The following is a 21,610-nucleotide window of genomic DNA, read 5'->3' as shown; positions in this document are numbered from 1 at the left end:
TTTTTTTTTTTTTTTTTTTTTTTTTGACAGAGTCTCATGTATCCCAGGCTGACCTTAAATCAGGCTGACCTTAAATTTTCTTTGTAGCCAAGGATGACCTTTACTCCTGATCCTCCCTGGTATACTTCCCACATGCTGAGACTGTGGTCACGGGCCCCATGCCAGGCCTCTTTGCTTTTATATTTTGTTATGTCATCTCTAAAGTAGCCTTAAGTTACTGGAGGATTGCCTCCAGTAAAAGGCTGTGTAACAAGTTGAATTCCAGGATGGGATGGGCTATAAAGTAAGACTGTCAAACAAAATAAAATAATATTAGTACATTTAAAGCAAAATAGACTTATTTTAATCAGATGTATTTTTGTTTGTTATTTTAACTTTTATCAGTTTTCATATCTTCAGGACTACTAGCATTTGGAATCTAATGTTTTAAATTTTATATTTAATTGCAATATATATGTGTATACATGTGAGTGCAAGTGCCCCTGTAGACCAGAGGAATTGGATTCCTTAGAGCTGGAGTTATGGATGGTAGGAGACAATTGATGTGGATACGACAAACTGACCATAGGTCCCCGGCAAAGGGCAGTAAGCACTTGTTAACAGCATCATGATTTTTTTTTTAAGGTGGTGTATGTGTGTGCACTTACATGTGCGTGCTTGTGTGTTCATGTTCAGGGGTTTGAAGAGATCAGAGGCTACCATTGGCTATCTTCCTTGATGGCTTGCCACTTCCCTTATTAAGGCAGGATCTCCTGTTGGACGCAGTGCTCACCCACTCAGCCAGTCTTTCTAGCCAACTCGTCTGCCGATTTCCTGCCTGTACTCCCAAATGCCAGGATTACAAGCAGGTGAAGACTTTTACACGGGTTCTGGTGATTTGAACTCACCAGGCTCTACTCTGAGGCTTTCAGCACAGCTGATCTCTATTCACTGAATGCAGTTCCGCCCCTGCGCCCTCCCCCCCCCCCCCCCCAACTTCCAACTACTTGTGACAATAAATGTCGTTCTGAAGCCCCAGTGTTCCCTGGCAGTCAGCAGTCAGCTTCCTTTCTGCTCTGTTCTTGCTCCGGTTGTTCCTCGTTTGCCTTCTGGTCCCTGAGGTCCTGTAATCTCCATTTGCTCCAGATGCCACGCTCCTACACTGTATAGTACTTTCCAGTAAGTTGTTATTCCCAGCTGCTACACCAGTGTCTCCAGAACAGTTAGAGTGGTAGGTAGGGAGTGTGAGGACACTCCAGCTATTCAAAGTCCCTCAGGAGAGAGCTAAGGCAGGTTTCTGAGACCCTTTCTCTGTGGTGTTTGCTTTCTTTCTTTCAGTCATTGAGGCCTTCCTATAGTTCACTGGCACTGACAGCGCTCTGCTGAGGTCTGCATTTCCAGACCAAAATCTACAAAGTTCCTGCAGGCAGAAGGCCAAGTGACTTGGGAGACGCCTCTTTCCTTCTCTTTTCTGGGAAATTGCAATTGTCCCTGAAAGAAGCAAGACATTCATTATCTTTACCCTTATCTGGTTGGGTGGTTTTTTTGTTTGTTTGTTTGTTTCTTTTTGTTTGTTTGTTTGTTTGTTTTTTGGGGTTTTTGTTTTTTTTGTTTTTTGGGTTTTTTTTGTGTGTGTGTGTTGAATTTCCCCCATGAATAGAAGAGAAAGCTGTCCTTTTCCCATTTGGTTCCCAGGTGCCTCTGCTAGTAAAAGCACTTGTCACACTGAATACATCTGTGACAAAGGAAGACAGATTCATCCCGATCCCTTGGCTTCCAAATGCAAGGCAAGCAGTGCAGCAGGTGTTTAACCAACAGACATCATTCAGTTCCAACACTGAGGAAAATCAACTGTAGTGAATCCTAAAAAGACATTCTCGTCAAGTGCAGTGTGCTCTTTCCCCAACAACTCTTCAAGAATAGTTCTTATCTTTTCCTTTACTGTTATTATTTTAAACAGGTGGTTTGAGGCTTCAGAAAGATGGCTGTATTGGATGGGAGACAGATCAAACACACCTTGAAAGGTAGGGTAGGTGCTGCACACAGGCACTGATGTGATTAACAGAACCTTGGCAGCCTGCAAACACATAGAGGTGTCTTCTGCTGAGTGCCGTTCAAGAGCTGGGGCACCCTCAGACTCCTTATCACTCCAACGGTTCTGGAGACTTTGATATTTCTAATTTTTACCAGATGTGTCCTTGCTCATGACCCTTTTCCTCCCCCAGAGCATTCCTGAATGCTTACATTCCAGAAGGCTTACTGTTCAAGAGGTGAGTGGGAAAGCAATGGCCCAGGGCTGTTTATCCAGGTGAGCTGGCCCTCTACTGGCCCTGGGCTTCCTGGAGCTCATGCCAGAGCACTAGTGTGCAGTGCACTGGACTTTAGACATAAAAGGCATGGAGTGACAATGAATTCCTCTTCAGTGAGCAGTTTGAATTTTAAACTGAGTCTGCTTATATAATACATCCACACTAAAATGTTTATCTGTGCTTTAGGCTAAGTGGGTTTTGTTTTTGTGTGTTGGCTATTTCCCTTAAGTTCTCTCAATCTGTTTCTTAAATTTATAGTCAGGTGATAATATGAAAATTTTTTATTTTTAATATATAAAAATTCACACACACACACACACACACACACACATATAATTATAATTTCCTTTTAAATGTAAGGAACATGGCTCAGCAAACAAAAGCATGAGATGTGTGAGTCTCACAGTGGAGTTCAAGTCTCAGAGCCCAGGTTAAATAATAAAAAGTAAACGCTGGCTGTGTTGTCCTATATCTGGAATGCAGCACTCCAGTAAGAGGGGCAAGGGCTCCTGGGTAGCCGTTCTGGTGGCACAGTCTTCTTCATGGTGGTGAGCTAAGTTCAGAGTCAGTGCTACTTTCTGCTGTTTTGCACGCTCATCTACCCCGAGAGCAGACACTGCACACTGGCTACTCTGACATCATGTTCAGGTTTCAGTTCCAGTATCACCTTGTCAGATCCATTTCCCCGACTGTTGAGGACCCATAGCACAAAATGCTTTTTTTCTTTTTTTCTTTTTTTCCTAAGACAGGGTTTCTCTGTGTAGCCCTGGCTGTCCTGGAACTCACTCTGTAGACCAGGCTGGCTCGAACTCCGAAATCCACTTGCTTCTGCCTCCCAAGTGCTGGGATTAAAGGCATGCGCCACCACTGCCTGGCCAGAACACTTTCTTCATGGCACTTGGCACCATTTGTTGGCTGTATTTCCTGGTATTATAATCTCATTATTTTACTTTTTTCTGAGAGTTCTAGGGGTCATGTCTGCACCCCAAGATCACGTGGTGTTTTTTTTTTTTTTTTTTTTTTTTTTTTTTTTTTTTGTTTTTTTTTTTTTTTTTTTTGCTTATTGCTTCTCAGCTAAGCAAAGTACCTGATGAAAGTAATATTGCTTGAACATAGGCATTAGAATGACAAGAGAGACTTGAGTTTGATTCTTCTTGTAGTATACAACAAATACTTACATTTATAGCCTAGAACACAGGTATTTGTACACACACAGCTATATCTCTCTATCACAGAATAACTATATTTATACAGGTGAGTTGACATCACTTTTAATAGATGCCAAATTATGAATTTCTCAACATACATATTTTTCCTGGTAATATTTTATTTAACATAACTTCAACTCACCTGTATGTCAATAAATCACTGTTTACAAAAATGTTATAATGAGATACTGTGTTTCCACTTCTGAGTCTCATTAACAGCTTAGAACATCAGGATGAGTAATATTCTTTGAGGTAACAAGCATATGGCTACATTAGAAAGACTAATTTTGATATAGCAGAGTCTATTAATCTAAGCTAATCTATATTTGCTTTAAACATATGCAGAATAGAATATGTTACCTATGTTATAAATACAATTATAGCACATAAGATCTATTTAGATAATTAAACACATATACACATAAACACATATATCTTTTTTTTTTGCTTACACAAAAAAAATTCTTAACAGAAAATAATTTGAGAAGCCCTGTTTACAGACAGTACCCCTACGATCCTCCTTCCTTCAAGTGCTGTCAGAGGGGACAGGGTGACATCCTCAATCCACCCAATATTCATCTCTTAGCAATCAAGAGCTCTGAGGGCTGACTGAGCTCCAAGTCTAAAAATATTGGTCCTGTTTTCTCCTTTGGCATGGAGTTTGATATGAAAGGCAGTGATGCCCAGATCCTTGTCCCTCTGGGCTGCAACTGGGGCAGCCAACATGGCTGCATATAGAGAGGAATTACCTCTGTCAGTTTCAGCTTTTTCTCCTTTCCTTCCTTTCTTCCTTTTTTTTTTTTTTTTTTTTTTTTTTTTTTTTTTGTTTGTTTGTTTGTTTGTTTGTTTGGTTTTTTTGGTTTTTGGTTTTTTTGGTTTTTTGTTTTTTTGAGACAGGGTTTATCTGTATAGCCCTGGGTGTCCTGGAACTCACTCTGTAGACCAGGCTGGCCTTGAACACAGAAATCCGCCTGCCTCTGCCTCCCAAGTGCTGAGATTAAAGGCGTGCATCACCACTGCCCAGCATAAAATCAGCCTTTTCTTTCATAGCACCAGTCACTTGGCAGGTGGTTTGTAGGGGTGATATTTAGAAAATGGCTTCTGGTCTGGCTTGTTCCCGGGCAGCTGCCATGTTCCCACTGCTCCTTGGCTCTGACCAGGGCTCTGGCTAGCTAGATGCACAGGCCCTGGCACCCATGAGACACTCTGGGTCTCTGCCAATCCACCACGCTGCATCCATAAAGCTCAGCTGAACCCAGACAATATCTGCCATCCTCACAGTATGTGGTAGAAATGAGACTCCTTAATGCTTAAAGATTATCCGAAAGCTTTATATATTTGGAAATGCTCAAATAACAAGATGCCCACACAATTAGAATTGTTACCCAATATCTAATATTTTGATAGAAGTTGCTACCCAGGACAGCTTTCAACCCATCCGTCTTCCTCTATGGTTGATAGCCCCCTCCTCTCCTCCCCTTCCTCTCTTTCTCCCTTCCCCTTCCCGTTCCTCTTTTTCTCCCCTTCCCTTCCACTCTTCTCCCAGCTCCACCTCTTCTTCTACTGCCTAATCACCAAGCTCCACTGTGAATACAATGTAGCAGAATAACTATCCTGCTACAGAGGCTTCCTTTCCAGGAAGAACGGTTGTTGGGAGCCAAGTCCTAGCAGAAAGCGGCTATCATTTTTGCAGCCATCTTGGACCATATACCCGGACAAGAGACTTGTTTTTCAACAGCCTACAACAACTGAGCACACTCTGATAAACATCTTGTTTTTCGCACATACCTTGTTTTGTTGTTTAGTGCCCTCAGCTGCAAGGTGCACATGGTAAAGTGTCTGTAGCTGTCTTCCCCTGTTGTGCCTATAAATACCCAGGATTTTTTTTTAATAAGGGGGATTTGATCAGACTTTCTATCTTGTCTCCATTCTTTGCATCTCTTGCCCCTCCATCCCCACTCTCTCTCTTGCTAGACCCTGTTGACTGACCCTCGGACCAGAGCACTTGACCCCCAAATGTGGGGCAGCATGGAGCAGCACAGGCTGGAACCAACGGTAACATGGACAAAGGTATCATTGAAGGATGCAAAGATGTAGCAGACACCAAATCTATTTTCCCTTCAGCCACTTGAGGTTCAAGGTTAATGACTTGTTCTTTTTTCTTTTCTTTCCTTTTGCAAGGTGCCATTTCTGAAAGTCATCTCCAAACTCCTTTACTGGAAAGAGAATATATAGCTTTTGTTGTGGGGGGGGGGGGACTTATTTAAAAACAGTGAGGTCCATTCTGGCTAACCAGCAGAGGTGCTGAGTGTTCTCAGTGCTGTATCCACGGAGCAGAGCCCTGGCTCACATACCATTGAAGTTTTTAACGGCAGCCAGTTTACTTGGAAAGGTGAAACATAGCTGTCCTTACATAGAGTTGGAGAAACACATTAGGCTACTAGGCATGATAATTTGAAGCAAATCCTGAACTAAACTAATGAAAAAGTTATCATGTAACATCACTATTGTCTTCATAACCCACAGATCACTCCAGAGGAAGAAGCTGGCAGAGTCACTGCTACTCACGCTAGAACAACAGGATTTCAGCTGGATGCAGGAAGAAGTTTCCAAATCTGTAAAATTCAAAATTCGGTTCTGTGTATCTACACCATTGTTCCCTATAGTAGACGTCAGGTAGCTTACATGTCCCCTCCTCCGGGGTCTCATGTAGTACAAGCTGGCCTTCAACTTGCTATATGTCTTTGGCTAAAGATGGCCTTGAACCCCTGATTTTCCTGTCTCCGCCTACTGAATACTAGGATTATGGGTGTGTACTACCACTCGTAGTTTATGCTGAGGATTGAACCCAAGACTTTGTGCATGGTAGGCAAAGACTACCAATTAAGCCTAATACAATCCCAGGCTAGTTTGCATTGATTTTTAACAGTTATGAAGTAACTGTTTTAAGATTGCACCTAAAAAGATCAAGACAAAGTAAGAAACAATCTGTTTCACTTAAGGTTTCCATTGCTGCAAAGAGACACCATGACCAAGGCAACTCTTATAAAGGACAACATATAATTAGGGCTGGCTTACAGGTTCAGAGGTTCAGTTCATTATCATCACCACAGAAAGCATGGCAGCATCCAGGCAGACATGGTGCTGGAGAAGGAACTTAGAATTTTATATCAACTGCAGCCATGACAGGACTGTCTCTCAGGCAGCTTGGAGGAAGGTCTCAAAGTCTACTTCCAAAGTGATACATTTCCTCCGGCAAGGCCTCACCTACTCCAACAAGCCACACCTCCTAATAGTACTATTCCCTGGGTCAAGCATATTCAAAGCACCACACAATCAAAACCAAAAAGAGTCTTTTAAATATATTGGACAGTCACAAAAGAGTTTAATTATTAGCTTAAACTTATAGGAAATAGGAACATGAACTAGAAAGATGGCCCAGTCTGTCTCTTTCCAAGAAGAAATATAAAAGCATAGGAAAGTCAGTATGGACTTGTATGTTTAGTGCTAGAGAGGAGAAATGTGAGAACAAAATTTGAAAGCAGCATTGTAACAATAACAAAAATTCATAGTCAGCAAAGACCACCAACAATTTGTTAAATATAGTCATAATAAAAATATTAAGCCCCTGCAGGGGCAGGGTGACAAAAAATAAAGGCATACAAGGGCATGCCCAGACAAGTCCAAACAAGCCCAAGTGAGTAATGGGCTATCTGGTGTTTACTTTTCTCTCCCTCCCTTTTCTGGGAGGTCCAAGTTTCTGCAAGTTCTGCCAGTTCTGCAAGTTGCTGATGTTTGAAATATCCAATCATATGTAACCGCGCCAAATTTTCCCGCTCTCCCCAACCCCTACCGATAAATATCCCAAGTTCCCTGGGTCCAGGCGCGGAACCTCTATCTCCTGTGTGAGATATGTTCCAGCCCGAGGGCCCTCGTCATTAAACCTCCTCTACAATTGCATCAAGAAGGTCTCTCGTGTGTCCTTGGGGCGTGCAGGTCCGGACTTGGGTGGGGGTCCCCTTGCGGGGGGGTCTTACATTTTGGTGCATGGGCCGGGAAGTGCGCGACCCCAGGACTCACGACACAGACCTCTTGGAGGTAGGTCTGTATGAGTGGAGTGTGTCTGAGTGCAGCGCTGCTGTCTGTGTCTCTGTGTTTTGGTTTCTGTGTCTGTGCCATGGTTTCGGTTTTGGGCAGCGGTCACTACAGGCCGTCAGGACTTAGTGACCAGCGGTAGCTGCAACCCTGGGGGATGCCCTAGAAGAGCTGGGAGAGCCGGCTAGGTCAAGGGATTTGACCATCTGACGGTCGAGGGATTCGGCCGGGCGGTTGAAAGATTCAACCGTTGAGTTTCTGAATCTGGGAGACAGAGTTCTCCATCTGGAGGAGAAGACGTGGTGTGTTTCTCCGTCTGAGGTCGCGTTTGGCCGATGTGGCCAGGTATGTTTGTCTGTGTTTTCTGTGCCACCCGTGGCAGGGGTGCGATATCTGTGTTGTTTATGCCACCCGTGGCAGGGGTGAGCTATCTGTGTTATTTGGTTTATATGTTCTTGGACTCTGACTGACGATCGTCGTTTCTTTTCTTTTCTTCTGGACTGAAATTACTGTGTAAAACATCCTAAGTTAAAAAGAGATAACATGACCACCAGCAGAAAAAGAGATAGAACAGCTGGTGAGTGCTGCTGCAGAACAGTGAGACAGGCAGGTCCTGTCCCACAGCTTGTAGCCAAGAGAAAATTCTGTTTCTCTGCTGTTAGCAGAGGCAACGGAGGAGGTAGGACATGCAGGTCCGGACTTGGGTGGGGGTCCCCTTGCGGGGGGGTCTTACAGAAACAGTAGGCACCCCTGGGCTGACTACCTGGCCACCTAAGCAGTGAACTCCAGGTCCCAGTGAAAGACCCTGTTTCAAAATGGGATGAGACTGAAAAATGGCTCAGTGGATAACAGTGCTTGTCACCAGGTCTGAAGACCCAAATTTAATCCCTGGGACCCACATTGTAGTGGTTAGTTTTATGTCAACTTGACAAAGCTAGAGTCATTTTGAAAGAAGGAATCCCCATAGCAAAAATGTCACAGCTAAATTGGCGTGTGGGTAGGCCTGTGGTGTATTTTCCTGGCTGATGAGGAAGGCCAAGCTCACTGTGAGGGTTGCCATCACTGGACTAGTGTTCCTGAGTCCTGTAAGAAATCAGGCTGAGAAAATTATGGGGAGCAAGCCATAGTCTCTGCTTCACTTTCCACTTCTAGGCTTCTGCTCTGCATGAGTTTCTACCCTGACTTCCAGCAGTAAGGAATGTATCAGTTGTAAGTGAAAATAAGACCTTCCCTTTCCAAGCTGCTTGTCATTGTCTTAGAATTTCTTTGCTGTGAAGAGATACCACTACCAAGGCAGCTCGTATAAAGGACAACATTTAACTGGGTCTGGCTTACAGGTCCAGAGGTTCAGTCCATTATCATCACTGTGGTCAGAAGCATGAGAGCCTGCATGCAGACATGGTGCTGGAGGAGCTGAGAGTTCTATGTCTTCATCCCATGGCAGCAGCAGAAAACTCTCCTCTGCAGGCAGCCAGGAGGAAGGGTTCTTTCCCTCTTGGCAGAGCTTCAAAGCCCAGCCCCCATAGTACTGCACAAGGCCACACCCACTCCAACAAGACCACACCTACCCCAATAAGGCCACACCTCCTAGTAGTGCCACTTTGTATGGGCCAAACATATTCAAACCACCACGGTCATGTTTTATCACAGCCGTAGAAACTTCAACTAAGACACACGTGGAAAGAAAAAAACAAATCCCATAAATTGTCTTCTGGTATATATGCACATTCTGTATGTAGCATGTATGCTTCCTCCCCACCCCGCAAATAAATAATAAAGAATAAAATGTCAAATTAAAAAAAAATGTGATAGCACATGAAAAATGGCCTCAAAGGCTGTCTTCTGGCTTCCACACAAACACATGCATGCATGCACATGGACCCACACGCATGCACACACACACACACACACACATGCACATGCACATAGGCACACACTTGCACCTTCACTTACCTGCACTACCTGCACCTATACATCTCCCATAAATAAGAATAAAACCCTTTTCCTAATGAGGTGATTTTACCCTCTCATGGAGCAAGTAGATTCAAAACTGTTTCTAGATCTAATATATGTAGCCATGATTGTGTTTCCATGTTTCTGCTTGGTATTTTGTAACATATATATTAAATTATAAATGCATACTATAGTGACATAATAAAGCAAGAGCAAACAGAATCAGCTGTATTTTCTGCAATTCATTTTGGATTGTTTACCGCTTCCATCATAGATTAAGCATTCCTTGTTGCTTCTATTTTTAGCCCAGTGCTAATTCAGTTTACTGGGATCTTCAATCAGCAGTAACCCACACGGTCACTCTTCAAGAGCTGTTTCTAGACATGCCGGGGGGAGGAGGGGGGCTATAGTTTCTTCTTCACATTTAGGAAAGAACATGGCAGAAGGCAGGAGAGTGAGGCTTAGGGACATCAAGAAAAACATACATAGAAGGAATCAATGGCAGAGGAAGACTGAAAATTCTTCCAAACGAGGGCTTCATTACTGAGATGGGGCATATGAAAAATGGAACAAACAAAACCCACAAGGTTCCAACACACTCTCTAAATGCTGGAGAAAGCAGCTCCACGGCTGAGCCTCAAAGCTTCAGGACTCAGTGGCCTTTGAGCCTCAGACCTGTCCCAGCTCTCTGCCTACTTCCATTCTCCCAAGTGATTTGTCTTTCTTAGTAAACCATCTGTATTTCTATCTGTGTTAATGTGTTCCTTGTTCAAACACAAATGTGAATATCTCAGTGGGTGCCCTATGGACCCTCATACACATTTATAGCAACAATACCTGGAAGTACCTTATAGAAATTTGAGTCTTAAAGCAATTTCTAGTGTTTACAGCTTGGGCTCAGAGGCTATGAAATAACTTTCTCTACAGATGCTGGAAGCTGAATCAGAGCCTAGAGCATAAATAGGCAAATGCTCTACCACAGAGCTATGAGCCAGTCCAGGTAAAATTCTCATTAATGATCCATACGGGAGACATTGAGATACTTGGCTATGAACTCATTCTTTAGCCCATGTTGGCTTTGAATTAATTCATGGTGATCTTCCTGCCTCAGCCTCCTCGTGCCTGGCTTCTTTTCTTGGTTCCTAAGTCTGTATATTCTGGCTTGGAATAAAGATAAAACCATGAAATACATTCATTAGTCTCTGCTTTGTGCCATGTTTCTGTATCTTCTAGGAAAGCAGCCCAGCATTAAAATACCTGCCAATAAGAACTAAACCAAGGGCTGGAGAGATGGCTCAGTGGTGAAGAGCACTGGCTGTTCTTCCAGAGGCCCTGAGTTCAATTCCCAGCAACCCTCTGTAGTATGATCTGACACCTGCCTCTGGTGTGTCAGAGGAGAATGACACTGAACTCACATACATAAAATATATCAATCTTAAAGGAACTAACTGAAGGAAGTCATTTTACTAGTTGTAAGCCCACTGCTTTTTAGAAATCTTAATGCTTTTCTTGCCATTAGGACCAAATGCCTGAGAAGAAGTGACTTAAACAGGGGTGTGTGTGTGTGGGGGGGGGGGGGGATCTTGTATTGTTCCACAGTTTGAGGGCATGTGACTCATTGTGGTGACCCCATAGTTTGCAGCTACCCACTCATGCTACTGCAGACCAGGAAGCAGAATGATGCAGTGTGTGCATCCAGGGCTGGGCTACAATCTCCAACTCCCGTCTCAGCAGGCCTACTTCTGTCAGGTAGGTCCCAAAACATTCCACAGTCTCTCAGAGTAGGGCCACTGACTGAGGACCAGCTGTTCAAACATGCAAGTCTGTTGCAGACATTTCACATTCAAACCATGGCAGCATCCTAAAGGCTTCTGACCAGTGTCCTAATCGTTTTGCTATAAAACAAGATCTTGGGGGCAAAACTGCTGCTACAGTGCCATTGGTTAAGCTCAGAGATGGGATAGAGAGAAGTTTGGTAGACCAAGTGGATAAAAAACAATGTTAAAATGTGTTTTAGAGGGAACAGACTCCAGCTCTCCCCTGGTGCACGAGCCTGGTGTAATTAGCCTGCTGTCAGGAGACTGCCTAGTCCTTTCGGGGTATGATGACACTGACACATGACAGGGCTAATGCTTGAAGCAGTGGCCTTAGAATTTATTCGAGAAAGGCTGGGTTGACAGACTCATGCCTACACCCTTTCTGAATGACAACCAAACTTCCCAGAGGACATCTGACAGTTCCTGAGGTGACTGTGATTAAAACAAAAACAACAACGAAACAAAAAGATTCACAATTGCAGTTCCACAGGGCTTCATCTAGTCCAGGCACCTTAATTTTTCTTGTGAGTGCATGTATATGTGTTCCTCTGTGTGTGTGTGTGTGTGTGCGTGTGCGTGCGCGTGCGTGCACGTGCCTGCCTGAGTGTGTGGAGGCCTGAGGTTGACGTTCAGTGCCTTCCTCAATAGCTGTCTACCTTGAATATTCATGTATTGAAGTAGGGTTTCTCACTGATTCAACTAGTCTACCCGTCTTGCTCCGAAAGTCTTTGACTCTCTACTCATCTTATGCTGGGATTGTAAGAAGTTCACCATTCCAACCATTCCATGTGGCTTTTTGTATTTGTGTGGCATGTGCTTTGTCCACTGGGCTACCTCTGCATCTGCTCTAGCCATCTTCTAAAAGACACCTACACACCCTTCATTTTGTTTATCCACATGGGTCATAGATATGCTCAAATTCCATGCTTCAGATGAGAGGTTGCCTCGAGTAGGGTTATCATGCTGTATTAGTCCCTTGTAGGCAAGGGTGATTGACAGCTGCATTAGAACAGTCAGAATGTCCTGGAGATGAATCTCAACTGGTAGAGTGAGTACCTAGAGTGAAGAAGCCTTGGATCTGCTCACTAGCACTGTATAAAACTGGTGTGTGGTTCACATTCATAATTTCAGTCCTCAAAGGAGAGGGAGGGGCAGAAGGATCAGAAGCACAAGTTATCTTTAGCTACACAGAAAGTTCAAAACTCATTTCTCAAAATAAATTAATTTCTAAAAAATAAGCAAATTAAAAGGGGAAGGGCAATAAAATAATACTATATAATTTGAACATATAAGAATGTATCTATAGCCGGGCGGTGGTGGCCCACGCCTTTAATCCCAGCACTTGGGAGGCAGAGGCAGGCGTATTTCTGAGTTCGAGGCCAGCCTGGTCTACAGAGTGAGTTCCAGGACAGCCAGGGCTACACAGAGAAACCCTGTCTTGAAAAAAAACAAAAACAAACAAAAAAAAAAAAAAAATGTATCTATAATACAGAGGTTCATAGGGAGCATGTTTATTGCATGGTAGTAGAGGCAGGAATATGTTTTTTAATCATCTGATCACAAAGATCTCAGATGTGGCCTTAAGAATGAATGCCAGACCGCATGGCAGAGCTCTAGAGCACATTAGTTTTCATGGTTGCCTTTACGACTTACTTGAAGTTATTCAAACATAAACAGCTTCACAGGATGATGGAATGCAGAATAGTGTTAGACAGTCCAGTGAGGGACATTAAATACCACATGGTCCATGATGGTCATCTCAAGTTCCAGACACACAGGGCATGCCAAGGGTCTCTCACTGAGATCACTAGAGCTACTTACAACAAAGGAGACTTCTTTGCCATTTTAGGGTGTGCACCACAGCCAGTTGTGGTTTAAATTTTTCCACTGTTATGCACCATGTATACTCAAATATATTGAAATTAAAATGTATTATTATTAGGTGTGTGCATGTGCACACATGTAAATCCGGTGAGTATCACAGAACAATTTTGTGGAGTTGGTCTATACTTCTTCCTTTACATGGTGTGCTAGCTAACATTATGTCAACTTGACACTGGGAAGAAGAAAGACTCAACAGATACAATGCTTCAATAATACTGGGCTATTCTCAGGCCTGTATAGTATATTTTTAATTAGTGATTGATATGTGATGGCCCATTCCATTATGGGTAGTGTCCACCGAGGGCAGGTGGTCTTGGATTCTATAAGAAAGTAGGATGAACAAACCATGGAGATTAAACCAGCAAGCAGCACCTGTTCATGGCTTAGCATCAGCCCCTGCCTCCAGGTTCCTGCCCTGTTTGAGGTCCTGTCCTGACTTCTTTCCATTATGAACAGTGATATGAAAATGTAAGCCAAATAAACCCTTTCCTACACAAGTAACTTTGTTCATTATGCTTTATCACAGAGTTGATATCTCTGACTAAGACCCTCGGGTTCTCAAGATAGAACTTGTGTCCTTAGAGTTCAAAGCATGAGCATTACCTATGGAACCCTTTTAGAACCCTTGTTTGTTTTCTTGAAATAGAGTCTTATGTAACCCTGACTAATTGGGGATAACCTTGAACTTCGGGTCTTCTTGCCTCTCCCTCCCAAATTCAGGGATTACAGGCATCCCATGCTAAAACATGTTTATATTTATTGATTTTGATTAAAGATTTGTGAGAGAGGCAACTCCCAGAGTTTATATTTGATCATTTTTACCATAGCATAGATTTTGACAGTTGAGTTTATCTGTTCAGACGATTCTGAGAAGTGGGGAGATATTAATATCAGGTCTCCTCTTAGAAAAAACAGGTCTTCAAAACTCACTCACTGCCTCACTCCCAGGCTACCATTCCAGTCAGTGAACATAGCAGGAGCTTGTGTTCCCAGGGACAGATTGTTGCTCAGAGCTGAAGTTCAGAAATACCCAATGGCATTTTCTTGTCTCATGATGTAGTGTCTTCCTTGCAAAGTAGATGGTGACAAGCCAGATGGTGGATTTAGCTACCACTGTCCCTGTAGGGTTCTTTCTCAAGGGCTCCTCAGGTCCCTTATCCATGGGCTTCATGTTTTGTTAACTGACTAAGGTCTAAGAAGAATTTGATTAATTTTTTTGTTCTTCAGAACTAGAAGCATTTTTGCTATTTTATTGTTGTTGCTGCTGGTGAATATATATATATATATATATATATATATATATATATATATATATATATATATATATTTAATGAGACCCATATATGGTGGTGGTATAGGTCTCATTTTCTAGTCTAGGCTGGCCTAGAACTCTACCCTGCCAGTCTGGTCTTGAACATATGGCAGTATTCTGTTCCCAGACTCTAGAATTTTGAGGTTAGAAGCATACCGGCCCTACTCTTCTTTCATTTTAATAACTGAATTGTTTTTCTTTTTAAAAAAGAACACTTAAATTACATTTTAGTTATTTATTGTGTATATGTGCCTATGCATGAGTATTGCTGGAGATATATAAAGCGGTGGCACTCAATCTAGCTTGTTCTTAAACAGCTGCCATCTTCCCAACTAGCCTAGGCCTGTGGCCACGAGAGGTGGCTACTGGCTCAGACTGCCAACTCAGGTGGTACCCACTCATCCATGAGACACCAGCATGAGAGATGGCTCTGCCAAACTTCCACACTGTGTCCACAAGGCTGGGCTGAGCCCAGACCAGCCCATCATCTATTCAGGCCAGTAGAAATGAGACTCTAATGCTTAGATTATCCAAAGGTTTTGTATGTTTGGTAATGCTCAATAACAAGATGCCCACACAATTGGAGGTGTTTCCCAATTAACTAACCTAGATATAAATTGTTACCCAAGACTGCTCTCGATCCAAGCATGGTTCTCCATCCTCCTACATCTCTGCCTCCCTCTGCTACCCCCCTTTTTTCTCCCTTCTTCTCCTTCCTCTTCTTCTCCTTACTCCTCCCACCTTTTGAGAAAAATATGCCACTACACATGAGTGTGTGTGTGCACCTGTGTGTGTCACTGACTGCATCAAAGAAGTGAAGGGTGGAAGCTGACCTGACAGAGTTGGCTCTTTCCCTCCACCATGCTGGTCCTGAGACTCGAATACAAGTTATCAGTTTTAGTGGCAAGCAGTTTCGCCTCCTGATCCATCTCTCTGCACAGGCTTGTTTTTATTATTATTTTTTTATATTGATGTGCATGTTTGTCAGCTTTCTAGTACTGTGACACAATCCTTGAGAAGATGAGCTAGAAGGAAGTACTGTGTCTTGTGGGTTCAGAGCTTCCAGTCTGTCAGTCATTGTCTGCATTGTGTCTGAGTCTGAGGAATATAAGCCAGAGCAGGTCATGAGTATCCTGCTTCTTTACACTGGACCCACTTCCTTGTTGATATCAGCCCCAGATAGCCCCGTACACCACAGTAGACTGCTGGTATAAGATACTAAAGAGATCAAAGTGCTTACGAGCCAGTGAACATCCAAAGCTGCAGCTCTGAAAACCACTGCATTGTGAACCCTCCTTTAACACAGGAGCCTTTGGAGAAAGCCCAGATCTAAACCATAGCAGTATGACAGACTCTAGTTTCCATGGCAGGTCATATCATTACAGACAAAGAGCTTTGCTCTCCTGTAAAAGGCATGGGAAGAGGCAGTTGCCAGTCTGGACTGTTGTCTGGAATGCAAGAGAGGTCAGACTGGCCTCATCAGACAAATCAAGAAGGGCTGCTTGTGTCTGGGAAATCCAGAGGGATTCAGGAGTTTGAGCATTATGAGTCACCCGACTTCCTGCAGTGTCCCATCTAATCACTGACTGGGAGATACTTAGAGAAATTAGGAGGTGCTGAAAACCCAGGAATGTTGTAATTCAACAGCCCATAAGATAACACAGTGTCATAATTTCCGTCTCCACAGCCCTGTTGCCACAGGAACACAAGCCACTCTTTTAGAGAACATTTGACTCTCTAAGCCTACCCAGGTCATGGCTAAATCGTCCTCCTGTCTGGATTAGTCACAGTTCTGCTTTATCTGAGGGTATGGGAAGAGATTTCAAAAGAACTGTCTCTTGCTTTTATAGGTGCTGCCAATTGGAATCTCTCTGTAAAGCACGGTAATAAGATGAAGACTCAACAGAGGGTCCTGTTCAAACTCTGAAGGCAATCTGAAGACAGAACTCCTTCTTCCGTTGCAGTGGGTCTTTTTCTCTTGGGGTTGTAGCTGATTGTGAGGAGCCCACCTTTTATAGGAACTCAAAGTAGATAAGTATAGTATGCAAAAAAAAAAAGAAAGGAAGGAAGAAAGGAAGAAAGGAAGAAAGGAAGAAAGAAAGAAAAAGAAAAGAAAAGAAAAAAAGAAAAAACAACCCAGAAAAAAGAAAGAAAGAAAAAAAAAAAGCCTTCAGGAGGGCTAAGGGCAAAGTTTAATTAATAGAATGCTTGCTTAGTGTGCATGAAGCCCTGGATTCCATCATTAGCTCTGCATAATACTGGCCTGGTGATGCATACCTATAATCAAAGCACTCTTCAACTTCTGTACCCACAAGATGACTCCCAATAATCTATAACTTCTTCAGGCACTAGGCATGCATGTGGTACACAAACATACTATGGGAAAACCACTCATACACATAAATAAATAATATAAATAAATAAATAATAAAGCAAAAATTTAAAGAATCTGGTTGTACTGATGCACTTTTATAACTTTAGTGGTAGAAATACACACAAACACACACACACACACACACTTATAATCTAATATATGTATATATTAGATTCCTGGGACTCATGAATAAATAACTCCCCTATCTGGTAGACAAATACTGGGGCAGTGAGAGACTGAAGAAAAAAAAAAAACAAAAAAAACAACTTAGCACTCTGCTGAGAAACAAAATGAAAACCCATACAAATAAATCAATGTAGGAAGCCGCGGTTAGCGGTGATACATCCGCCATTCCAAGATGGCGCGGGCATCCCGTGTCTCCACAAGTAAACAACTAACTGCACAGGTGCAAGAGGCAAAAAGCGCGCCAAATCACTGCCCATCCCGGGGCGTATTATGGGTAATGAGTGAACAGCCAATCAGAAGTGAATACGTCACTCTAGGGTGTATTTAAGCAGCGCCTCTTCCTGTCTTTCTGTCTTTCCGCTTCTGCTTATACAAGAAGTAAAAGCCTCGTTGTAGTAACCACCCAAACATTGCCTCACGTGTCCTTTTTCGCGGGCAGAGGGGACACGGAGGGGCTTGGAACATCTGGTGCTGAAACCCGGGTATTTCAAGGCACCACGGAGAGACCCCCCGAGTTTTGAGGTGGGTTAAAAGACTACAGGAACGAGGTACGTCTTTGGAAGATATGCCTGGGGTGGAAGCGTTTGTTGCAAGCGAACTTAAACTCACCGCTGCCGCTCCACTAGCTAGCCTCTTGTTTGCGTCGTTTTTGCTTTTAGCTATTAGGGCAAGTCAAGAGGTTTCAGGAGAAGGCCACTCTAGCATACCAGAACCAGAGCGTGTTAACCGGCATCAGGCCAAGGAGCCTGGAGATCACGCCAAAGAGCCTGGAGATCAGGCCAAAGAGCCTGGAGAAACAGATCAGGCCAAGGAGCCTGGAGAAAGAAAAGAGTACTCAAAAGAAACAAGGGCTACTGCAGAGCCTATTAAGGTTAAGGACCCTCCACCGGTTGGTGGAGAGAGAGTGGAGGACAAAAGGACCCTCCTTTATGACAGAATCTTTGGGGAACCAGAGCAAGCAATGCCAGTGATAGAACAGATGATCTTTGAAAATGCCACAGCTGAATGCCGTGCAGCCATTGTCCCTCGTAGGAACAGGAGGCTACAAGATTGGCTGAGAGCCTGTTGCAGCCCGGGGAGGGGAGATGTTTGTGCTTATTCCACAGGTGAAAACAATTCAATTTGGGTCCCTATGCGGCTGGTTTAGATCGTGAAGAAGGAAGCCAGATTGCAAGATGACGACCCTGATTCTTCAGATACTGACATTCGATTTGGCGATAAGTATACCACTATGGGACATAGTTAGATCTTGGCCTGTTCCCATGCCAGTACATTCAAATTCTACAGTGCTGCCATTGTTTACAGCTATTGAGTGTTACTTGGATGCCCCATGCTCACAGCGCATCCACCAGCAGCCTGAGTTATATAATGCTACAAGTTTTCCATTAAATTTTACACTTTGTTTTGTGGCAGCAAAACTTTACAGCATAAAGGTAATCTACTTGGTGTTGATTCTAGAGAAAAAGGATTGCTTACATTGTTAAAGATTGGTTTTGTTTCTCAAAATTATGGTTATACTCTAATATTACAAAAGAGGCTTAAAAACATAGTTAAACTGCCAATATTCCATTGGCTACAGTTGGTAGTTCAACAGAGAGTTTGAAAATTTTTGATTTGCCTATGTTTATAGAGAAAAGATACAACACGTGTCTTTTAAAGTTTACAGTTTAAATTTAAGGTTCAAAGTAAAAGTCAAAACCTAGCCAAGCCTCAGAGAACAGGCCTGAAGGAGGTTACATTTACATTTGAATTGAGACAATACAGACTGAGCTGCAGAAGCTCAGGTTCTAAAAGCTCCTTTTGTTCTGGGTCTTCAGACCAGGTCCTAGAAATGTGCTTACCGGAATTTGTCTCTTGTCTTCATTGTTTCTTGTGAGAAGAGGGATAAATCTAAGACCCAAACACTTTACAACAGTCTGTGGGCTAAAAGTTATGATTATGCTGGAGAAATTAAAATTATGTCTACTTCCCTCCATGAGTATAACTGTACCTGCTGATAAAATATGGTTCAAATTGTTTTAATTCCTTTATATTCAAAGTTGTTAAAAATGAGATGCTTTGGATTCCTCTAATGTATGTAACAATTATTAGAGAATAAGGTTTGCTTTTATCCGATATATTCATTAGACTAAAAAAGATTGGTTATTAAATTAATCCAAAATAAAGTTCAAATTTAAGATTTATATAGCCTAACTTGCCTACTCCAGCTGCCATTCCAGTAAATGCTTATAGAATTATTATAGATATAAAAGATGTTTTATACCTTCCCTTTACATTTCTGGTAATGGTGAGAGGTTTACAGTTAGAAAATTTATTCATAATTTTTAAGAGCCCATGAAGCGATATTTGTTAGAAATAATTGCTTCAGAAATGGTTAATTGTTTTACATTTTATATATATAAATATTGTTGTTGCTTTAATACAAAAAATTAAGAGGTTAAATCTTTTAGTGTATATTATTCATTGTGTGATACTTTATTAGTGAATTTCTCTAAAGAAGTTTTCTACAAGCCATTGCTCCAATATAACGAGCTTTAAAAATTTCTTGGACTACTTGTTGCTCCAGAAAGGTTTCAAAGACAGTGTCTTTCAATATTTGAGACCTCAGTTATATCCTAATCAGATTGTGACACAGAAAATTCTAATAAAAATAGATAGTTGGGGATAGAGAGATGGCTCAGTCGTTAAAGGCTAGATTTACAATTTAAAATATAAAGGCTGAATTCCCAGCAACCACATGGTGGCTCACAACCATTTGTGGTGGGGATCTAACGCCATCTTCTGACTTTTAATCTTGATTTGCTCTTAGTGATTTTTAAAAGTTGTTTAGAGATATTAATTGGCTAAAACCTCATCTTAAGCTTACCATAGGAGGATTTAAACCTCTGTTTGATATTTTCAAAGGGATGCAAGTCCTAAATTAAATCATGTGTGTATTTTCTTGAGTTTACCCTGCTTCAACACAATTAAATTATGTGTTGTAGCCACTGTTTAGAATGTTAAAAAGGTGTATCTGCCTTTGTCTTGTTAAATGATATATTTCATGAAATACAAAATGTTTCAGCTACATGATCTAATATCTCTAGCCATTTGGATAACATTAAAATTAATAAGGTGTTTAGGAATGCATCTGCACAACCGGTGTCGGTGTGTGTGGACCCCCCATTTTTCTTTATGTTATCCAACTTTCAGAATAATTCTAATATCTTGGATTGTAAGAATGTTACATGCTTTTTAGCACAATGCTGGAATGATCACTAGACCTAGCCTTGGTTCTGCACGTGCCTACCTTTGTGCCCATCCCAGTAGAAGCTGATCCTGAAACTCTCCCTACTACATCATTATTGAGACGTAAAAGAGACTTCCGTCAATCAGAGTTGATTTGCTCCAAGCCCATGTGGAGCAGCTCACGGATGTGGTTCAAATGAGCTGCATGTCAGCAAGCCCACATCTAGGTATTACACCTCTGAGATTTGTGAATGATACATTTATTCAAAGCCATAATCTTTCTGCTTATTTAAAAGGGAATTGGACTGGGGAGTTGGACCAGGTACAGCAGCAATTGCAGATCCGGATCTTGAGCCTTGATGGAGCGCAGATGGACCCTGTTTCCCTTGGCGATTTTACTTCTTGACTTATCTCTGCCTTTTCCTTCTTTATTAAAGGGTGGGGATAGGCCTGTTTGATGCAGCCCTATGTTGTGGATTGGTGTTCATGATGGTTGGTCTGTAAGCTCAAAGCCCAGCAAAAACGTGACAAGGCCGCTATCACCCAAGCACTCGCAGCCTTGGAGCAAGGATCTCCCCCTGAAATTTGGCTATCTAGGCTAAGAAAGTAGCCGCTGACTGAGACCCTCAGTTGATGTACCCCAAGGGTTCAGCCCATTGCACTGGGTTAGATGAGAGGTCTAAGTCCAGCCAGCCCTTGCCTGAATAGCTGTGGTACCTGAATAGTAGGTTGACAGCCCTTGCACTCCTGGGAACTATACTCCATTGCACAGGGATGGGTGTCAATTCCTCTTTACATCCCCTTAGCCCTTGCACCCAGAGGACTTGTTTCCATTGCACCTGGTAGGGTAAGGGAGAATCTTCAGGCTGTAAGCTCTTGATCGCTTATTCCCCCAAGATGGAGTTTGCTTGATCGGGCTTGAGTTCGAATCTTGATTGGTGCTGCGCTTGATAGGCAAAAGGCTGTTCCATATTAATAATTTAAACAGGGGGAGATGTAAGAAGCTGCGGTTAGCGGTGATACATCCGCCATTCCAAGATGGCGCGGGCATCCCGTGTCTCCACAAGTAAACAACTAACTGCACAGGTGCAAGAGGCAAAAAGCGCGCCAAATCACTGCCCATCCCGGGGCGTATTATGGGTAATGAGTGAACAGCCAATCAGAAGTGAATATGTTACTCTAGGGTGTATTTAAGCAGCACCTCTTCCTGTCTTTCTGTCTTTCCGCTTCTGCTTATACAAGAGTAAAGCCTCGCTGTAGTATTA

At 42.6% G+C, this 21,610-nt stretch overlaps 1 pseudogene; it reads right to left on the bottom strand.

Annotated features, from left to right (window-relative positions):
- Nucleotides 1-1,252: 1,252 nt before the first annotated feature.
- LOC117706795 (small ribosomal subunit protein uS11 pseudogene) lies at nt 1,253-5,684 on the bottom strand (annotated as a pseudogene).
- Between the last annotated feature and the right edge of the window lie 15,926 nt (nt 5,685-21,610).

The sequence above is a fragment of the Arvicanthis niloticus genome, chromosome 4 (genome assembly GCF_011762505.2).
Source record: "Arvicanthis niloticus isolate mArvNil1 chromosome 4, mArvNil1.pat.X, whole genome shotgun sequence".
Taxonomy (NCBI): Eukaryota; Metazoa; Chordata; class Mammalia; order Rodentia; family Muridae; genus Arvicanthis; species Arvicanthis niloticus.
This window is presented reverse-complemented; position numbering and strand designations above follow the sequence as displayed.